A 23322-nucleotide genomic window follows, 5' to 3' on the forward strand; every position below is an offset into this window, starting at 1 on the left:
GTTTAGTTTTGTTGCTTTTCCACTTCTTTATAACTATTTTCCGGTTTTCAGTAAGTTAAGTAGCGTTTATGCTCTTTGTTTCTATTTTTAAAATCCAGAATTTAAATCTTAAAAGCGGGTCTGTTACACCTCTCTTTGCCAGGCACTGAGGAGGGAGTTGTGAGTCCTAACGGGTTTTGATCGGCTTGGAGTTGATCACAACGCATCAAACGCGCCTTTTACGCGCACCTTTCTAAGCTTTATTTTCAGTGGGTCCGCGATCGAGTGTTAAAAAGGAAAGAAAAGAGATCACAAACCCACACAAACTGTCTCGAGCAACACGTGCGTTTGTTCAGAAGAACCAGTGTAGTTGTTCGTTGATTCAAAAGTAAAATCTGTATAAATAAATAAATCTCTCTACAAATATCACAAATATTTTGGCGCTCTCTTTGCAGCCTTTTACTTCATCGATGACCTTTAAGAGGAACCGCAGCCTGTCAGATAATTGTGCATGATTACGGTTTCTTCTTTGCATTCTGACTCTGCATCAGCCCACACATCGGGCAAATATTCAAATACTGCTGTATAACTGTGAGCGTGACACTCCCAAACACACACAGACGCAGAGAAAGCGTCTTAACAATTCTTCACTATCAGCTAATCACTTCAATTTGCGCACAGAAAGCCAGAACCTAAAGTTCTACACTGTCAGTCTGTGTAAATTATAATGAAAGCAAGTATCAATTGTTTCATTTTTTGTGTACTGAGCACTCATCATTCTGGGGGTTTTTCTGCACAAGACAGTTCGCCTTTTAAAAGAATATACTGGCACCGTCAAGATCAGTAAATAGAGTCTGTATAGCATCTATATGAGATTCTCCTGACTTCTTATTCATCTGAATATTTGCAATTTATCGAAACGTGGTGATGTAATTGATGAATGTTCAATTTAATTTTCCTTTTTCTAGAAGAAAAACGAGTCATCGCCTGTTTTAAGTATTCACAACCATACGAAACTATTCGGGTATTTCATTTGGTTAAACTCACTGCATAAATGTTCATAGTTATCCCAGCACATTAAATACTGTACAAGAGCTGCGCAAATGCTCATTAAGTCCAAAGGCAGAAAGAGAGAAACAACATGTTGTGGGTGTAAAGCAAGCAAATAAACCTTAATCTACACATTTTTTTTCCTTTTGCTGTAGGTTTTTAATATTGTTTTCTAATAACACTATGAACTTACAGCCCATTTCTTGGGCAGTACAAGATGCCTTGCGGGGCGTACGAGACGGCCACCTGTCAGACAGACAATAGGGTTGACGCATTAAACAAGCAAAATCAAACGTTCTTCTTGCATTGCATTGTTTTAAACGTGTTAAGCTCACCTTTTCATTCTGGATGCTTGGCCCAGTGTTAATTGAATTGAATTAGTTCCTCTGCTATGCAACGTGGACAACTTTTCGAATGCATACTTCTTATTTACTCTTGCTTCTGTTGCTCTAACAAAATGGATGTTGGCTTCCCAACACACCTCTTTCCACGCAATGAAAGTAACATCTTATCCCACAAATAGGATTTCTTTCAAACGTCAGTTCTCGTATCATCATCATGAGCATTTTACGCACGTCAAATCTTTCCAGTCGTGTTGTTTGTCTTTTGGACTAGTGCTTCTGATCCAAGTTAACCCACTCATGCAGTCTTCACAGTCTGTGAGGTCATGCGTTTATTGTTTTGTTGCTTTGGCAAATCATCTGTCACGGGCCTGTATTTTGATGCTATATTTGTTTACCAGCGAAATTCAGCTTCAAGGGAGTTTTGTGAAACCATAACGCACAGAGCAGGCCTCACACTACAGGCCTGTTCTGCACTAGGAATATCTTTATGTGTTTAATAATGTTGTTTTGTTGTGAGAATTTTGTCTCACTCATCAGAGATGCGTTTTGTGATTCGAGGTTGTTGTTCTTTTTTAAGAAAAAGAGAGAAGAAGAAGAAGAAGAAGTAGAAAATAAAAATAAAAAAAGAAGTCATCCGCAACCTTTGAAATTTACTTCCTCTTCGCCGAACTCTGCAGCGTTTTACTTATATCGTGTTATCCACTTTATCAGAGCCTCTCCGTTGTCAGGTTAACGTATTTTCAAGGACATTGAGGATTTGAAGGCAGCGGTTGATTTGGGGTTTGACGCAAAAATGAACCAAGCGGACTGTCTCAAGCATATGCTGATATGGTCGTCAAGCTGGAGGAAGAGAAGGGCGTCTTGATGGTGACTTCACTGACACCAACAACTTCCTGACGCAACGCTACTGTAACAGCGGCGGGGAAAACAGCTCACCTTTTCATCCGATGAACCAACATGATCCTATTTCTGCATAGTAAGCCGTCTCAGCTGCTTTTCTCCTCTCCGTTCCAGGAACAGCGGCGGGCTCGTTGCACCAAAGAATAGTCTGCTTATGCTTATATTTTTCACATCATAGAAAGTGTCATCCGTTACGCCGTACTTGTTGCACAGCTTTGCGATCCCCTTTGTTGTTGGACAACGGGAAATCGGATTACCTGGGTTTCAAGTGTGCCCCAAAATTATTCTTCAATCTTTTCTGTTGGCGCGGAGAAAGTGAACTTTTCTACAAATCTATGACAGAAAATAACACATCGAGAGAGAGAGAGCAAATGGTGGATGGGATTATTGCTCAAATGCAGTCCAGCTTTTACGCTGCAGAAAAGCTGAATTCGTTTGACAGCACAGGGTTGGGTTTTTTTTCTTTCTTTCTTTGAGTGGTAGAAAACTGGAGGACTCCTACTCCTTGCTGTGGGGGGTAACGCGTTACTGAGCAACGCGTTACCGCCCTGCACTGTCCGGAAACTAGTTTGAAGTTGAACAGGCGTGTAGGCTACACGCGTTCTGCTTTTGAAGACCGTGGCTCGGCGAAGTAACAAAGAGAAAGCCCGTCTCTGCTGTGCGGCTCTGTGCAGGAACTCAATTTACCGAGACGCACTGTATGCAAATGCACCCGTTCCTCTACACGCGCACGGGCGCACCGACCTGTAGTAGCCTGATCTTGGACAGCCTATCGGACCCGGGCACCGTGTGCCGTGTAGCCTTGTCTGCTTCACTTTGAAGAGATGCTGGTCGTCCCGAACACGTGAGCTGAGCTGTTGAGAAGACTTTGTGGCGGATTTGGATGTGTTTTTTTTTTCTCTGTGCGTTAATGGCCAGGCGTGCGAACTAGGCTTTGGTGCGCTCAGATGTGTGCGTATGTATGTGTGTGTGTGTGTGTGTGTTTTCTTTCTCTCCCTCGGTCGCTCTGTGTATCCACCGCTCCGCCTCCTCCCCCCTTTTCGCAACATTGACGCAACCAAAAATACTGGAACAAAAGAAACAACTTCCTTGAAGCTTTGCTGAAACTGCACTTAGTCGGTGAATAGAAGGTTGTTGTCAACTTGCCTGGATGAAAATGTCGATGTGAGGGTGTCACCAGTGGCCGGCTGGCAACGAGAGAGATGCTGTCGATCCCTCTGAAACGCGCCCAGGCTTATCCAGTAAGTGCTATTAAACATTCAGTGGAGTAATTTCAACTTTTGCTGTGTGACCTCTCGACTAGTTGAGTTTGCTGTACGCTGTCAGTCAACGCAAAATAAAGAGTCGTTTTGGTCGATTCTCCGCGACGCCGGACACAAAGTAAAGTCTCTCTGAGGTAATGTTGGCGACCTGACGAGGTAGAGTATAAGTTATATATTGTGGCAGACGTCGTTGTGCACGAATGACAAGTTTATAGCGTTCTCCTTTTCAACAATCCGGCTCTTAGGAGCCAGTGACAACAAGGCTTTAACTACACTGTCAATAAATAAATAAAGATCCGTCAAATGTGAACGAGACATCAGTTTGTTTGAGGCAAATGTGACGGGGGCACTATTAGAAATAGGTTGTGCACTAGCAAGTCTTGAACACGGGCTACCAGTTTATTATTGTTATTCATGCAGCAGCCTTAAGCTGTCGCCGGTTGCACGAAGATCTTCAAACATGTCCACAACGGAGCAGCAATGCGAGTGTTTTTATTGATTCGATTTGCTGTCACCGTTTCAAATGATGTGTCTAACTTTGCTTTTAAAGCTTCGGTCCGCAGTTTGGGGCGGACGATCACTCCGCTTTGTCGCGTCGCTGTTTTTTACTGCATGAACAAAGGACTGGATGGAGTAGTCGGCTCGGCACAGAGCGTCGGTGGAGAGCAGGCGGGCTGTTTACAATAATAACACGATAGCGGTGACGTCACGCAGACTGACAGCAGCCTCGGCCAGTGCGGAGTTCGCGTAGCCATCAGCAACACGCTATATTTGGAAAGCGGTTACATCATCGGGATACAACAGTGGCCCGTGGGGGGAGGGACTTCCGCAGGAATTCTCGATTTGTAGTCCAGAAGCAAGACAATGAATAGGCCTACATCAGTTGTGTCTTTGCAGGGTGAAATTGAATTATTTCAGACCTTCTTTGGATTTCCATAACCTGCTCACACTCTCATATTTCTAAGATGAGGTGAGAAGTGCCTTAGACACTCTTTATGACTGTGCTACTACAATACCAGTAGGTTCAGGTAACATATAATTGAATCATAACATCTCAATGGAAAATGTAAGGAGACTATCTCCGATCGGCATTCTTCTAGTGTATCTGCTAAGGTTGGGGGTTTGGGGAAGGCTTGCGAGGCCGATGTTGTCTTTGCATTGGTGAATAATATTTTCCAGCCTACTTAGTAATGTTTACTCCCCCAACATAGTAAGTAATGGTTCCCTAGTAGTAGTAGCAGTAGTAGTAGTATTGCTATGATACCTGCACCTCTTTTTAAGTCAACTTGAATATAAGGATTGCTGCTCTCACACAGCAGCAAAGTGACCACCAGACGTCAATAAGCAAATTAACTGCTGCCTGTCCTCAGTCTCCTCATCCTAAGCTAAAGTGCCTGAGGTGAAATGAAAGAAATTTGTTCAAATTTTGTCAGATTTTATATACAGATCAGCATCGGTAAGCCTACTACATGCTACACAGCACTGAGAAAGCTGTGGACTCCAAATCGTCTGCATAGAGCAACTTTGTTGCAATAACACACAATCTGCTTTGTGGCAAGCAGCATCACTGGTTTCCACTTGCTATACTGTTGTACACAGGTAACCTTTGAGTATTTAATGTATTCAAATGTAATGTTAGATGAGTATTTTCTTTATTTCAGGCCTCATTAGTACCAGTGATACGTTCTCTGAGTTAAGCGTGTCATACTCAAATCTAGACACTTTTTTTTATAATAGCACAAAGTCATTTATTAGTAACTTGAATTAGATGTGATTGTATGTCCTTTTAATGTAAACAATGACATCATGTTTAATGAATATTGCCCTCATGTTTTCTTAACTGCTTACCGCAGTTAAGTAAACAAAATTTTTTTTTTATAAATCTGCACTAATCTAACTAAATTGACTTATTTTCAGAGCTAGAAAGCATTATGCCACTTAAGGACTGCCGTGACTTCAGTGTGTTTTCCATAAAACTACAGGCCAGTGTTTTGGCATCAAAGTATAGTACAGTATGTGAGTAGTGTAAAAAATTTTTTTTCGGGTATGGAAAGCAAGAACAGTATTTGGTAATGTTCCGAGCACATTGGGTACTTGAAGATTAAGTAATAAATAAATAAAGCGCATTTAAAAGTGCATTCCAGTATTTACTTGTTTCACAAATATACATCATGTAAAATAACAGCTTTTTTCAAATGTGGTCTTGCATGCATCAAAGGTGAAACTTTTTGGATAAATAGGCTTAATTGAAATGTTTCTGAACACAGGTAAAAAAGTGAGACAGACATAAAAGCAACATCGTCTCAACGCCGTGACTTATACAGTGTGAGCATAGGAATATTGCTCAGTGCCAGTAAATACAGTTTATGAAATCTGTCAGACGCAGTAGTGGTTTTTAGATACATGCCATTACCTAAACACAGTTAAATGTCATAGATAGCATCTAGCAGAGAGCTCGCAATAGACTATCAATAAAAGAAGGACTGGCCAGAGGGATGTTTTTATTATGTGAGTCTCCTTTACTCTTTTGAATGCCACTAGAGTTCATAAATTATATTAGACAATCTAAAGTCATTTTAAAACCGTCTGCTTGGCTTTGTGAAGCTTTCGCAGAGACTTTTGGTGTATTTCTTGTTGTAGTGACTCTGACTGTTACATGATTTTAATTTTAATGTGCTAATTTGATTAAGGGCATGCAAATATGCATATAAAATGATTTGTTTACATTGTTTCTGTATAGTTTGGGTCTTAGAAGACAGTTAAGACCTGTGTTAATCCTGCTGTTCAAACAGTACTTGGCTTTATCTTTTTTGTCATCCTCAAATTTAATGATAAAGAACATAAGCCCAAATATCTCGGCAGTCATCAGCTTGAGGCAATGACCCAAAAAAAAGAAAACACACCTAGACAAAGTGCTCGTAACACCCAAGGTAACTCTACTGCCCTAAGATTAACTCTTGCTTGTGTTTATCCTTCTCTGTTATCCCTCTCACAAATCTGCCTTGAAAATAAATAAATAAATAAAAATAGGTGGTGTGGGGTGTGGACAGTTTAGTTGAGATTTTTTAAAAAACAAACTACAAGTTCAGGAAGCAGCATGAATAATGTTTTGTTGTCAGATTTATATTTAAACCTACCTTGAATGGAAAACGGCTCTCATTATGTTACACACCAACAAGGCCACTTTGACTCAGGATGCAATTACACATGTCAATGCAGTTATGCTCCTTTTTTTTTTTTAATTTTTTCATCCATCAGGCATGGGATCATTTGGCCTTTTGGCACATGACTTCACATTTAGTCTGGAAAACACACTATACTCATAATCAACTGGTATCAACAGAAAAAGTGTCCAAGAACACAATTTTAGGATGAAAATTAGGCGACTTTGTGCTGGCTCTGTGACTGATGCTCGTTGTTTGCGGACTGCGTGGAAGTCTTTGCTTATCCTTTGGCTAATATAGAGAATTTCTCTGCTTTAGCCTAGCCTTCTGTGAAATCCCTTTTTCTACTCTTTCTGCATTACCACCAGGACAAGTATAGTTTGTCCCCATAATTGTCCCCTGTTAGTGATGTCGCTTTAGCCTGTCCAATGAATTGTGCCCATTTAATTTGATTGCTGTGAGAATGTGTGTAAGCTTATGGAGGGAACAAGTGAAAAGGGCTTCTTGTGCTGTAACATCTGAACTTGCTGGCCAAGCATGTGATAGTGTTTAGAAGAATTCTGGCTGTTAGAGTTCATCTTTTTCTTTTTTTAGAAGTGTGTTTTGCGTTCACCTGAGCAAGTTATCTGTCAAGTAACTTTATTGAGCGAAAGTTTGTCATAAAGCAAAATAAGAAACATTATTTACATGCAAACGAGTCGCATGCATGTGTGGAGTGCACGCGTGTGTGTGTGTGTGTGTGTGTGCCAAATTTTAAAGCACCCAAGGGCTAATGTGACCACCTTTCAGCCTTTGTGCTTAAAAAAAAAAAGGTCAGAGGTCTCTGTTGTGTTTTCAGGATGACCTGCTAGTGACTATTAGCCATTGACAAATGTGATGTCCCACAAGTGTGCAGGCCGGACCCCTCCAAAGGGGGAGGTGTCGTAACACGCCCCACGCTAACCTCCGAGCCAACCCCACCTCAACTAGTGCATACACACACGCTCTGCCCTGCTGACAGGAGCACAAGGGGGCAGCTGCTACAGATGTCTAGAGGGGGAGGGGAACCAAGGAGACATCAATGGAGAGTCTCTCTCTAGTATGGAGTTTTCTGTGGGGCTCATTGTGTTCTCTAAAGACCAAGACGAGGGCCATGTTAATATAGTACGCCTATGGTATCTTCAACTTCGTTTCAGGCTGCGTTGGTCATAGGGCTGCCTCGTGCATATGCTGCTTTCAAAAGGAACTCTACTTTGATACGTGCTGCCAAATGTTCCTAAATGTTACACAGCTTGATATTTACCGAGAAGAGTTGGCAGAATAAGCGGTTTCTCTCCTTAAAAGTACTGTTTAGTCTCGAGTCTAGGATGAGGTGATATTTCTTTGATTTTACAGTGTGAATGGATCAGACTGTAATTAAAAATCACGATTATCCAAATTTCACCGCTACAGTGGGAGAAGGGAAAAAAAGAAGAATTAATTTCACAACTTGCTCTGTTGTGTTGGTTGATTTAATCCAGCAGTCAACAATGTGCAACAGAGAGCTGACAATGTGCGTACACTCTCCGATCTGCAAACACCTAATGCTCCTGAGTAAAGTTAAATCACCTGCAGTTGCCTTAAGTTGACAGAAATGCTACAAACTTTGTGTTTTCTGTGGTACATGGGTGTTTATTCCTGGTTTAATACCACCCTTGACCCTCACTCACCCCTTTCGGGTGCTATTAATGTACTTTTTTTGTCTTTTGGGTTTGTTTGTTTTTTAAAATAAAGAACGATATATTCAGTCTGTTACTACTGCCTATTTCCCCACCTTTTCATATCACACAGCCCCAAGTCTGCTGGTGGTGGTTTTGGGGGTGGGCATGTTTTTGAAGCACATGAATCAAGAGAGAGAACCAAAATAATGTGTAAAAACCCCTCACTGAGTGGGTAGCGGTTGAGTGTAACAGCCAACCATGCACACGAGTCATCTAAACTGAAATCAAATTATGCTGAACTAAAACTACCCCAGCGTAGCAACTTTGCAGCCAGGTTTGCCTGCAGTGGTCAAACACCATGATACGTGACACTGTGGCTCTTGTTCGGCGCGTCTACCAGAGGACAAGGGAGAGCTCCACTCTGTCTCAACCCTCCTAATGAAGAGATGCATTATGATGTGGATTTCATTTAGGCCTGCAAAAAAAAAGGGAGAGAAAAAAAAGCTGCCATGGATAACGGAGCAGTCTGAGTAGCATGGCTCATTTGTGTAGTGACATGTGACTTGTGTTTTCGTGAGTCATAAGGATCTCCTGCCTAATGGAAGGCAGTGTGTGCTCATGTGACGGTGACACAATGCAGGATGAACTGTATAGTGTTCACCAGAGCTCAGCTTGCCTACTGTTTTGGCACTGCTAATAGAGACCCATGAGGGTCTTGTTAATTTTTATCATAGTGAAACCAAACAAACCACAGTGTCGGTCACTTTAGGGTTTGGGCGATGATGATTATGTTTGTTTGTACACTAAGGATCAAAGCTGGAAGCACTGCAGAAATGCATGCATGCACTTGTGTGTGTGTTTGTGTGTGTGTGTTTGTAATGTCTATGAGTACTGCATCCTATTCTTCCCATGGTCATAGTGGTGTTTTTGCTGGCTCATCCCTGCCTCTCCACATGCCTGTTTAACAACACAGAGCTCCTCCTTACTGGCTTCCTGTCCAAACCAGTTTATCTGTAAACAAGTGTGTTTTTTCCCTCTCCACCCTATTGTCCACACTACACCAGAATGCATACACAATGGGCGCCCTCTCTCTCCTGGTCTGCTTTTGTACTCAAAAAGTAAAAGGCATTATGTTTTTACTACAATATACTGCAATGTAAAGAAATTATGTGCTTCCTGAAATGCTCTAAAGACATATTAAGTATTTAAAGGTCATTAGCATGAGTCAAAATTACTTAAGGCACAGTTAAAAACTAATAGCAGTTGCCGCTAATTCTTTTTTCCAGTGGAACCAACTGCTAATATAGCAGGTGAATGCTATGTGTTGTTATTATGTGTGCATTGGGATGAAATGGCTGTCTCTGTTTATCTTGCCTGAGGTACACTATACTACCGTAGATGTGATAACAGTGCGGTTATTGTAGTAGAGCCCAACCCGTATGTGCTTTGGCTACCGCATGTATACTACAATGGTATGTGTAGTTATATAGTGTTGCCAATATAATCCTAAATTGAGAGAAAACGGTTATCCCATTACTTACTTATGGAAGGTGTTATTTTAACAGAAATGTCCAAGCCCACTTTAAAAGGCGTGGAAATAAATCAGTGAAAAGTTAAAAAGAAAAGTGTAGCCTCGCTAAAAAGGAAAGTTAATTAAAATTAGGCACAGCAATATGATGTCACAGCAATTTAAGATAAGAAAGCAATGTTTGAACTGTGGAAAATAAAACAAAGCCAACCTCAGAGTGTGACTGAAAAGAGTTAGGAAGGAGGACTTTAACTGCTGTCTGAGCCTGTGTTACCTTACTCAGTCAGTGCTTTTCTTTTTTGCTCATTGTTACATTAACATTATTTGGTTTGCATCCCCATAGCCTCAGGACTGTTACTTGTTGACCTATAACACAGAAGTTAGACTTCTGTCTACAGTATGCTTAATTGGGCTATTCTTGTCTTTGATAGGCCTGTCACTCCAAGGCAAGCATTTTAGTGCTAACGGCAGATAACCACGCCATCCTATAAATGACTAACCGAATTTGAATAGACATTCATAGTGCTTATATGAAAGATGGTAAGAGAAGCATGGGAGAAGAGAAGTAGAGAAGTATTTCAAATTCTTATGCATCAGTAGGAAGATGCTTTTACATGCTCTGCGTGGGATCGATCCTCCTATATACAATATTCTATGGCAAGTATAATTAGAAAGATTGCTTATACACTGGCAAAAGCCTTAAGAAGAAATAATCAGTGAGTTGGAAAAGAGCAAACTATTGTAACCCCAAGCATAAGTGCAACATCCTTGCTATTTTGTTGTGGGTCACTATGAACTGAATTTGCTCAGTGTAGCCAGTACAAATGGATATAGTTGCAAGTGTAAATAACTGTAGCTCTCAGTAAATGTTTATTCGTGTACAATCATGCCTGGTAGGACACATTATGCGTGTATTTCTAACGATATAGATTTTATTCTATGAATATAGGCCAGCTTGTATTCTGTTGATTTTTTTTTTTTACACACACTCTTTTATTCACACTTTTACTATGTATTTAGACAGACTGCAGTGTTTTGTAAATAGTGCGCAGTCTCTACTAAGAGTATTCGTGTCATATCAAGAATCCTCGTATGAACTAGTTTGAACGAAAAGGGTTTCCCGTTAGTTGCTGCCGTAAAAGACACTGCGAGGCCTGAAGAGTTAATTTGTTGATCGCTGCGGTGGGCTGCGAGATCATTCGAGAGTGCATTTTCAGCAGCCAATCAGCAGGCAGACTCGACACTGTATTTAGCCAATAGGGCGAATGGAAGGCTCTATCGAATTTGAATGAGACAAGTCTTTCGGCGCCATTTTCGAGTGAACAGCGATTGCCTCGACAGCTGCGGGTAGAGGATGCTGCGAATGTAGAAAGCTGTTCCGAGACGGGAGGGGGGGAGAAACCAAGCGCTCAAAAACTGCGCTTTTAGAGAAGGAGTCGTGTTATTTCAACGGAAACACAGGTAATTGTAGCCTCAAAATATTTAAATTGATTTAACTGGAGTGCACGAACGGACTTAAGGCGAGGAGTACGTGGAAAAAAGACCGCGGAGGGGAGACGTTAGCCATTTGGCCAGCTTTGCCAGCTTGTACTTCTTTAGCAGCTAGCCTACTAGCTTAGCGTGCTAGCACGTAGAGAGGGATATCTGACTTTGCTGCACTGTAACGGTGAAAAAAAACGAGAGCGGGTCGTTTTAGTCAGGAGATGAGGAAGAATTATTTGGGTGAAAAAAGACTTGATGGGAAATTATACCACACGGAAGACGCGCTTCAATCGATTGTTATTAATCAAAGTTAAACTATAATGGACTATTTATTTTGCGCTGGAGCTCAGTTTTGAGCGGGAGGTGTAAAAGCTGCCAAGCTGGAACAGAGGCGAAGCGCATTCGGCAGTGTCAACAAATGCACACGGCACCTACGCTGGCTTAGGAGGGAAAAAACCCAAAAGGAGACCGGAACAGACACAGTGCTTTTTGTAGGAACTTAATTTGACCAAGCTTTTTAAGTTAAGACAGGCGTTTTTTCCGAGCTGCTTAACTGCATGTGTGATGTTGGAAGTGTTTTGTGGATTGTTAGACAAAAACACCTGGTAAGTTTATTATTATATCCCTGTATGACCTATATCCCTGTAATGCCCACAATAATAATGACGGAGTTTTGCTTTATTTCCCTATCTCTGTCATGAAGTGACTACTAGCGTTTGTTTGTTTCTGGCCGTTACTAGTGACAGGTCGTGTTATAATGAAACTCCGATGACTAAAAATATGACTTTATCTTATGTAGCGTTGAGTACTTGCTTTAAATTTGTGACTGCCAATATATTCTAATGCCTTAGATTAATGTAAGATGATCCGTGTGGCTCTCAGCCAAGGGACAACAATCATAACTCGCAACATGATGTTTCTACTTTAATAGCTGTGTTAAAGGTTTGACGAATGGCTGTCACAGCCACTAACGAAGCAATAAAGTTGAGGTAAGGTTAGATTTACAAAATAAAAACGCACAAAATACGAGGAAATGGTAGTTGTGGTGATTCCCGTGGCATGCTGTAATGTTAGGGTATTCGGTTCATTGTAGTTTGATGTAAAAGACTTGGAGCCACTGCTCGCTGCCTCCCTTTGCCCCTTCCTTTCTGCTCTTACTAGCGTCTCAGCAGTTTCTGTGTGCCATGGACCCTGATTTAATTCAAATAGAGTGAACCGGGGAGGGGAAACTGCGTGGTCTAACCTCTAAGGAGTGACCGAAAAAATGGGCCCAATCATGGGGGCTGTTTTGTGACCTTTTTTCAGTATTTATTTAGTTTTTAAAAACGAACAGGACTTCTCGAGAAATAAAGCATATTGAAGGAAAAGAGGGGCTCCATATAATTGCGCGTCTGAACCCGCCCTTCTACTTCCTTCCAAGTAGAGATCGGTTTAATATGTTACATAATGTGAGGCCTTCGTATCTTTTGCAGTGTAGCCTTTATTCATACAACTACGTATTCACATTAGTAAACAGGTGATCTTGCTTAAGTTTATTTGAAAAAAAAAAAACCTCTTTCAGATGAGGGATCTACAGAGTGTAGGCACCCCTTTCCATTTTTCTTGAAATGCATTTTTTTCTAGGCCCATGGCTTACTAATAGCATTTTCCCTGGATTGTTATTTTGTCATACATATTCTGCAGCAGTAAGTAAAGAATTGTTTTAGGTTTGCACGAGTTTAAATGAAAATGTAACTAAATGGTTGGAAACAACAAAGTTGTCTTCTGTGGAATTACATATTACACCCATAGTATGGTAATTATTGTAGAAGTGGGGCAGAATTTTTAAATGATTATTTATTTTATAGTGAAACTTCTAAACCAAGATTTTGTATATTTTTAAGGGTAATTGGGCTGTGGAAATGAGGGAAAGTCCTTTCAAAGAGACATCAGAGCAAAGAAGTGAAGGAGGAGAAATTACTGTACAGCATCATCTGGTGTGTCAGACTTACAAGAATAGTAGAATTTGTGGGATTATGAAACTCTTTGAATAGTATGACGACTTAAAATGTGACAGGCATGTGATCACCAGTGTTGGGAATAATGCAGTACCACGTAGTGTACGAAAAACTGGAACTCTATATTTAAACCAAGTTCCCATTTCATTCTGCTGTAACTACCAGTTTGAAATTACATGTTTTAAAAATGTTTCATTGATAATTAAACCATATGTTACTCCTACAGTGTCAAAAAGGCTAATTGGGTCACTACACGTGAGCAGAATTAAAGAATGGGTGTAAAGTAGAGCTTGGACAATGTAGGCATTTAGACACCTAATTGTAAATATTTAATGGATTCTTAACATTTGTCTATCTACTTATTTCGTACTAAAAGTTGAAACTGTCAGCCTGTTGAACCATCGTGGTGTCAGTTTAGCCAGAGAGGCAGTAAGTTTTTAAGCTATGTAGTCAAATGTTTGTAATACTTTAGGTGGATGAGGGTATTGCTGAGTACTTGGTTGTTAAAGTGTAGTTATAAAACAAAGTCACACTGAAGATGTTTTGTTTCAAAAATCGAAAAGTGATAGAGTGATTATAAATGACACTTTGTTTCAGTGTAGATTATTATGAAGTGTTTACAATATCTAATTTTGTCTAGTTTAGTTGAAGTGGGCTTTAATGTTACTATATTAGCTGCAGCATGAGTAGTTATTTGTGATATTAGTATTGAAGAAGAAAAGTGAGAAATTGCACCTCTAATGTCTAGAAGAGAGCGGGAAGCACCATGTCAAAGTGAAATTTTATGATCAAAAACCTCAGTAATATTGGGACTCTTGCTTGCTGGTAACTAGGTTTTAAAATGTTTCTAATGTGCTCATATAGGTAAAGTGGGTGTAAATATTTACTTCATATTCTTTTTAATTTTAGAGTTACAATGCAGCATTATTCTACCACCCCTCACAATCCCTTAAAAATATTAATGCAGTGCCTTCAGTTGATCTCTATTAAAAGCTACAGGTTTGTTTCCTCTCCGTTCTGTGGTATTTGCTTTTTCACACTCTTTGCAGAGCACCGATGTGCTGTTTCAGACATTCTGTGACTCATCATTCTTCAGACCCCTCTGGCAAAATAGGCTCCCACCCCCCATTTCCTGATAAACTGTGACTCTCTACTTGTACTTGCTCACATGTGCTGTAGCCAGACTGCAGAGAACCCCCACCCTTCTTTTTTTTTTTTTTCTTGCAGTGCAAAGTTGATAGTATTCAAATTTGCTGTGATAGGGACAGCTTTGGATCTTTCTTTTTTCTTTCTTTCTTTCTTTCTTTTTTTTTTTTTTTTAACACTTACTCGAGGAGTTGGCCTTGGCTTCAGCTCTGCACCATTAAATAGAAGCTGTCAAATGGTCAGTCACTTTTCTGGAACAGTTTTAAGCACTGGTCATTCTAGTTAAGCCTCGAGCTTAGATGTGATCTTTTGAAAATGTGTGCTGATTTGCATGATGATTTCTCTCTCCCTCCCTCCCTCTCTCTTCCATCCTCCAAAGCATATAGTTTAAGGCTGATGGTACTAGTTACAGCAGCTAATTGCCTTGCCACATATTTAAATACTGCCCTTCTATTGGCTTTATTATTATTTTCTAAAAATGTATTTTTGCGTACACTAAGTGCTATAGTGCATATAGCCTTACATTTCTTTAACTAAAAAGGTGTAAGGTTAAGCAGTGTAAGGATTAATTAATCTGACTTAAAAAAAAAAAATGTCAGTTTTATGTATAATTGTTATCGTTTCATCACATTTTTTTGTAAATCTGTTCAGTGGGGAAGTGCACTTTTGAGGTCATCCTAAAGTAAGGTTATGTGTCTCGAACACTGAAGTGATTAGGCTGGTCTGTGTTCAGAATATTAGTCATTTCAAATGGTCAGGTACAGCTCTCTAAAACTTGTGTCTTTAAAATATATATATATATATATATATTTATTTTTTTAAGTGAAGTTGTGCCTCAGACAGCATGTTTAGAAATGTATCAGCTGTTACAATGCTAGGGAATAATCTACTTGATGATTACATTTTAGATTTTAGGTAAGTAATATGATAACCTGCTGCAGCACCAGCAGTAAGATTAAACATGGCAAGAGTTTGCCTCCTGGTTAGACACATGGTGTTTTCATTGGTGTTTTTCTGTGGCACAAACTTTTCTTTTCTTTTTTTTTTTCCACACGAGGGTTATAGAGTATCCCACAGTATTAACTAGTATGCCGTCAGATTGGAAATATTTAATTATCCAAAAAATTTCAAGGCATTTTTATGTTATTATTTTTATTTTATTGCCCTAAAACAAATTACACCTTACCCACTACCCCCAGTAAGGGAATGTGTTTGTGTTCACATAGACCAGATATTTTCATACAGTGTGACAAACAGTGTCTTATTTAGTTAGTGTTAAGTTTTAAAACTACTTTGGTTTATTTCCAACAGTAATATAAACCCATGTAATTTTGGGTTTACTGCTTTATCTTGTGTCGATTTACTGGTGTGTAACTGTCCCTGTAGCTGTAAGCAGATAAGTCGAGCCTAATAAGGAACATGGTGAAAACGACAATCATTCTTGTAATGTTTTTTTTTTTCCAGACTTAACACACACAATAATCATAATACACTGTTTGTGTATTTATTTATTATTTGTGTTGTTTAAAGTCGGCCAACTGCAGCAAAACTTTACATTTTTTAAAAGCCTTATTTTTGGCAGATAAGACTTTTGCTTGTGTTGTGTGCTTAACTTTTTTTTTTTTTAAACACTGAACTAGGACAAGTTACTAAATTTCACCTAGACATTTGTGCTTTAATAAGCAAAACAACAAAAACAAGTATAGTCTGTGTTTGTGTAATTGCTGCATGAGTGTATGGGTGTGTGATTAAACTCTCTCTCACTTTGCCTTTCCTTCCTCTTTTTTCCCCTCTTGCATATGTAAGCATGCACATTCAACATACATGCTTACTTAGATCCTAATTTCAGTCTTACTCATCGATCTGTAAGTACTGCTTGAGTGTAATGAAAAATACTTCTAGCAGCCATTTTAAAGGTTGTGGTAGTTGGGATTTTTTATTTTTATTTTTTTCATTTTTTTTAGTATTATTTTTTTCAGGGTATTTGGAGCCCAAGGTTTTCTTAACTAACCTCATCCTGTTGGTCAACTATAAATCGGGTTCTCAGGTCGTACTTTTGATATTGCATCACAGTTTACAGCATTGTCTGCATCCTGTTTATGGCTGCTCTGTCTTTTGCGACAGTAGGAGGAAACGTGAGAGTTCAAGCATAGGAGTGAAAAACTGGAGAGACCAGAAATGTATTTGGTTAGTACTTAGTGGTACTCAGTTGAATTACTGTTTATACTGTAGTTCAGGTACAGCAGTTGTTTGGATTAAATATTTCACCACACATTGTGGACGTACTTGTATTTAGATGACAGACACCGCTGTTTGGCATGGGGGAGTCTTACAGTGTGGTCCGTACTTTCTCTGGAAGTGGTTAAAAATGGCTTTAACTATAAATAAACACTTAAAAAAATAAATGAATGGAACAATGAGTCAAATTAAGCTTTGCATATTAGTTGATTAGATAGCCTTTGTGTTAGTGTTGTTCTGTGAGATGGGTTTATTCAGTTGTTGATCCTGATGTATATGTTTTGTAATGCTTCTGCAGTTTGTTTGAAAAAATATTGCTGGAGCTTCTAGGGAATCCCAGTCACTGCTTTACATGTGTGAGTGGCCATGCAAATTTAACCGGCTTTTCTTGAATTAACACATACTGTCATTACAGTGCTGTTTGTTTTGTTTTTTTTTCTAGAAAGGAACAAAGCAGTTCTTTATTGGTAGCATCCTTGGACTACTGTGAACAGTAAAACTATTCATCACCTTCTGAGTTGCTCTTAAACAGCTCTTAAAGGTATCTGCCTCTTTTTTTTTTTTAAATTATTATTTTTTTTATTCCCCCCTCTTGGGGGGGACAGTTGGGTCCTTTGTTATGTGGACTGATCTATTTTGTGCGGAGATGATGAAAAGATCTCATGCTGTGTAAATATTGCCCAGTAGTTGGTGAAACATTTCATCATTAATTGTAAAGCTGTGGCACAGTGAACATAGTATATTTTTACCCTGTGCAGTTGTCTTGCCATATGCAGAACAACAATGATTTGGCTAGGCTAATCCCTGATGTTTATCTGGCTTACATGCTACATGAAACGGATTTGTAATTGGGTAAGGATATAGCTTGCTTGTAAAATGCAGAAGAAAATGTCTTAGTGTGGTTCCATGCACTGTAACTCTGGGATGGCCAAATAGTTTTAATCAGTGATATTTTTGCAAAGACCTTGTCACATGGATGGATGGGATTGCTGTTCCCTGTTTTTTCGCAGTTGATGATTTCAATGCGGATCTCCCTTTACTTTGTGCTTATACTTGCAGAAGACTCTGTAAAACAGACCAGAAGAGGCTAACCCAGACCACTTGATCTGGGGAGGTGATGGGTTGTCATGTCCATGTCCCTTTTGCCCAACTGGGTGTAGGAGGTTACTTGACCATTCAACCTTGGGGTCAGGTGACTCTTTAAGGTCATTGTATGGGTAGCAAGTGTCTGTAGGAATGGGTTAAAAAGGCTGAGCAGAGAAGATGACATGTCCGGGCATGCTTCCTTTAAAGGAGAGAGAGAAAAATAGGGAGAGGTTAGAGTCAGTGATGTGAACAGTTCCACCTGGACTTGGAAAGAAATGATCAGCTTATAAGGAAATTGCACAACTTACCTGGTTTGTTTCTTTGTGTGCTTTTTGTTAAGTATTTTAGGTTTGTTTGATTGCAACTTCAGTGTAGATCAGGCTGTTCTGCAAAAAAAAAAAAAGGGTGTGTACAAACTAAATATGAGATGAGAAAATTATACATGATTATTCTGCAGGAAAGTAGATCCACTGTAACAATAGTGGGCTGTCATTGTTTTTATAACTAGCAAAACCTTTTTGTAAATCAGTGAATTTATATTTCTCATAAATTTATTTATTTTTTATGATTTTAAAAACAATGTCTGATGTCATTTCTCACCTGCAGCTTTGAAGAGCACACTCATGTCTTCTGTCAATTTTTTATTTTATTTTATTTGAATGGCTATTGCAAGTTATTCTGTTTACAAAGCTTAAAAACTGCAAATCCCTGTGATCGGGAAGTAAGTGTGTGTAGCATTTTTGTTTGAAGACTAGTGTCTAATTTTTGTTGCACTCCTAACAGGCAGTGTGGACTTTATTAGCCTAGGAATAAAACAAGAATTTGCCCCACAAATTTGGCAATTGCACAGTCCTGGTTTGTAGTTTTAAATTAACAGCAGCTTCAAATGTCTTAAAACTCTGTTTTCTTAGTAACAATCTTATTTTTATTTTTATTTTGTCATTTAGAAGGTGCAAAAAATATTTTAGGTATGCATGATATCAACTGTAAAATTAGAATTAAGGAAGTGTTTAATTTCATACTGACTTAGCTTGTACTATGTTTTATTTTTTCCATGTGTTTTTTAATGTTAAGCAATAAGGGACATTATTTGTGAATTAAGGACTAGACTTCTACTTATAAACTGGGTAAGTAGAAGAGGGAAGTGGAAAGGGGGCAAAAAAAAGTACACCACACTAAGTGGTCTTCACTGTTTTTCCACCCACCTGGCACTCTCAGGTAGGTCTGGCTGAGTTGTGCTGTTGCACCTGTGTTGACTACATTGGGTTACGCAATTGGGCTGTAATCATGAATGCCTCTCATTAATAAAGGTGTTTAATTTGCCTGAAGTCAGAATCACACGATGTCCTTTAGATATCAGAAACTTTGCGGTAATGGCACAGGAGGTAAAATCAACATTTCTATGCAGGCTGGTATAACAAGTTTTAGTTTGCCAGTCATCATAGGTCAAGTTGCATCTGTTTAACACTTTATTGAGAAATACAACATGTTTGGGGATTTTTAAAGTCAAATTCAAATTAAAGACTTTTGTCTGTTACAGTATAACAGATGAAAGCAGTGCCTTTGTGCCACTATTGTCGTTATTCCTACTCACACCTTCATTATTACATGAAAAAAAATGTTTTTGGCTTTTCTTTTCTTTTTAGTCTTTCATGTGAACTAGACTGGAGTTTGTGTGAGAAAGCAAACAACTGCTGAACTTATCAGTGTCTTTTTGGAGAGGAAGTATGCAAGAGACTTTATCAGATTCAGGCTATCATGTCCATTTCAGACTAAGGTCATAATTACAGGTCCATTGAGACCTCTAGTGGTAACAATTGTTGGCCTAAATCTCCCATGGGATTATCGGGATAATATGTTTTAACACCTTCTACATGTTTTAAGATTTAAATGTTTTGTTGACATTTACTACAGCAGCCTAAAACTTTTTACATCAAGCTTGGCACATTCTTCAGTTGAAATAACTGGAAGATATTTTATTTGCTGAGCTGTTGTTTTATGTTGTGGGCAAATTGCTTTTTTTTTTTTGCATTTGCATTTGCTTTCATCTACATTTTCAATGACCTATTGTGTGCTGGCTCCTGAAAAGGCAAAATATCTGTTAGTATTCATGCGAATTTTATATTTGTGGTCTCTCCATATGACCCCCTTTTTTTTGTTTGAATTTTAATTTTTTAAAGTAAACTATTATTCTTTTGATTTTGCCCTATTTTAAGATGAATTTTAAACCTAAGTTATTTTCAGTAGTTTCTATGGAGTATGAACAGTGAACTGCACTATATGCTAGCTTTACACTTGGGAGTTTGAACATCTGCCAGTAGCACTAATGGAAGTAGAATGAAAATGCAACAATAGTTTGAAAATTTACATTAGGGAGAAATTTAGTAATGATTTCTGACTTTTAGAAAAGTGCCTTGTCAAATAATTTTACACTGCTGACATAAATCAGTCCATGCCTTATTTGCAAGGGTGTAAATAAAGTCATTTAATTTTGACTCCTACTTGTGTTTTTTAATAAAAGTAGATTGCAAAATCTTTAAACTTCAGATGTAAAACTATAAGTACATTACGAAGTCAGTGGACATTGGTGCTCCTATAAGCTGCTTGGCTCAAAGTTGAGGGGAATCCTAATTGTAGAGCATACAATAATATTTCTGTATTTTAAATGTGGCAACAGTTTGGGGAATACATCTTCTAGTTTCAACAGTGCTTCCTGCATTGAGCAATATCTATAAAGAAATATATTTCCAAGTTTTGTGTGGAAGAACTCCACTGGTCTACACACAGCTCTGACCTCAATCCCTTCGAACAGCTTGTGGATGAACTGGAGGCCGACAGCTAGCCAAGGGTCCAGGCCTTATCATCCAGCATCATTGTCCGACCTTACATTGTGGCTAAATTGGTGCAAATCTTGGCAGCCAGGCTTTGAAATCGTGATAAGTGATTTCCTGGAAGAGTGCAGCAGCTTAGTAATGCCCATAGAGTTTTGAGATGAAGCTTTCAACAAATGCAAGAGTGTTAAGCTCTCCTGTCCACATACTTTTCAGCACAAAGAACGCTTTAATACTTAATGTTAATATTTTGAGAATGACTTCTGTATTATATTAAACCTTTTCTCTCTTTTTCTTTTTGTTTTGTGTGTTTCAGATGCCGAGTCTCCTTGGCCACTTTAGGAGAAGACTGAAAACTTCAATCTGATTCTGGTGATCACCTGAACGTCTTTAGGTGGTTTAAATAATAGGTAATGGCTCTGTATCCATCCGTAAACACGTGCTAAGGATTAGAAGGCCAGAAGATGAAGACAGCGCAAATAACACAGAAGCAGAGACGGTATTGAATGGAAGGACCGCAGCAGCAGTTCTGGTGATGTTGTAGCAGCACGGAATGGTTTGTGGGTTATACTGAGATGCAGGCCATACTGTGCTGCCGCACTAAAGCCTGAATATACTACATAGCTATCATCTCACAGTCCCTCCACCAAACATACTGTTGCAGTGAAAGCTTGAGGTAACAGGTAACGTACTGTCACTTTTGCATAAAACTGTCTTTACTGACTTAATTTCTCATAGCCTTTCTTCTCCCTCTTCCAGCTGTGATGAGAAAGTTGTTTGGGCTTCCCCATTGTCATTTTCTGGTCGCCTTACTGTAGCAGCACGTAAATATTGGAGTTAACACTCTAGCTGAAGTCTCCAGTATTGATCGTACTGCTGAAGCAAAGCGGGCCACTCACAATCACAGCAACTAACCACCACTGAGTGTACTCAGACCACTCAGGTGGTGGCAAACAGAGGCTGGCCTTTAGAAATGTTTACAGGTACAGGTTGACTCACTGATTCTTACTTAATGTCTATTCCATATTGTATTGACATGTAAAATATGTATACTACATTTTATTACACTTGACTATTATGTGTAAACCTTTTTGAGAATAAAAACGTTTTAATTCGGTTTTGTCTGCAGTGTGTTTTCAAGTTGTCATGCTAAATTTTGTGTCGGTGTGGTGTGTTTAGTAGTCTTTAGTTTAAGGGACAGGAAAAGCGTTTGTGTTCCTGATAGCGAAAACTATTAACGCGGCTTTAAGAAGCGCCGCCGTCCTTGAAGAAGAAATGCTCACAATGGCCTGCGTGGCCTTCCTGCAGCGCTGCTGGGATATTTGGGCCTATTCAGCAAAGCGCAGTGACACAGATTTGCTTCGGATTCAAATCGTTACATTCATGCTTGGATTGTCGTCCAAACACCAGGAGTGCTTATGAAAAATCAAGATGAATTCACTTTCTGTAGTGTGTTTAAAAATAAACAAAAATAAAAACAAAATACGGTTTTTAAAAATAATTTGGGCTCCGTTTATTCGATAGTTGTGGGGTTTTTTTTTAATAACTTGCTTATAGCGGTCAGAATTTACCTTATTCTTTTGCATTATAACTGCCTTTATATTTTTAATCTATAGCGATATATTTTGTGCACTAACTGCAGTTGTGCTCGGGCGGCGGGCTAAGCCCTCCATTTTAAGTGCTGCCAGGATGATGCTGACGATGATCCAGATTCAGACTCCCTTAAATAAAAAGCGTTTAACTTCGATTTACAGGCCTTTGGGATAGGGTCGTTTAAGCTGGTTAATATCTGTATTCTTTCAAAAGGCTTTATGTGAGTGTATAAATTAGAAAAGATTAATAGAGAAGTTGACTGCGTTGTTACACTCCTCTGTAAAGTTATACATACCAGACCTTTCCGTTTTTTAAAGTTTGTATGAAACACATACTAAGTGCTTGCATTTTCTTTCTTTTTTTCCTTGGGAACACTGAATTCTGTCTAGTCCAACACTTCCCCTTTTACTGACGAAACGCAGCTGCAGCAGTTTCCTTCATTTGGCCTTATGCGCCTTTTTTGTTATTATTATTAAAAGTTCAGAAAATCATGTATTTATGAAACTAAGAGAAAAATAGAATTGGTGCATTTAACAAGGGTGATATTTATGAATTTCTAATAAAAGAGTGTCAGGGATTTTATTATCCCTGATTTATTTCTTTGCAAGAACTTTTGTGTTTTACGAAATTATACAAACAATATAGCCCTCGTACTTGTATATACACATTAAGCATATTTTATACCATTCATACGGATTTACTAAATGATCTATAATGTCTTAATCTTTAATATTGCCAAGACTATACGGTGGACTTAAAACAGCTGTGTGTGTGTGTGTGTGTGTGTGTGTATTGACTGGGTTGGTGGGAAAGGGGGGAAAAACATTACTTATAATTTTGGAAATATTTATATCTTGTCATTCTAAATGCTATGATTTAAATGCTAAGTGTTGCATTTAAATTCCATTATTTTGCGCATTAGAAAAGCAACAGACTCCGCACACATCAAAATGTGGAAGCAGCGATAATCGATGTGCAGTCTGAAATTCCCTATAGTGACTTAAAAATGCATATATAAACAATTCTATCACTGCTGATATTTT

General features: G+C 38.8%; 1 long non-coding RNA gene across 1 annotated transcript; it reads left to right on the forward strand.

The window, feature by feature from the left end:
* Positions 1–2355: 2355 nt before the first annotated feature.
* LOC146500442 (uncharacterized) lies at positions 2356–23322 on the forward strand. The gene is made up of 2 exons (XR_014870007.1): positions 2356–3514; positions 21003–23322. It is a non-coding gene; the product is annotated as an uncharacterized LOC146500442 (long non-coding RNA).

This window comes from Neolamprologus multifasciatus, chromosome 16 (genome assembly GCF_963576455.1).
Source record: "Neolamprologus multifasciatus chromosome 16, fNeoMul1.2, whole genome shotgun sequence".
Taxonomy (NCBI): Eukaryota; Metazoa; Chordata; class Actinopteri; order Cichliformes; family Cichlidae; genus Neolamprologus; species Neolamprologus multifasciatus.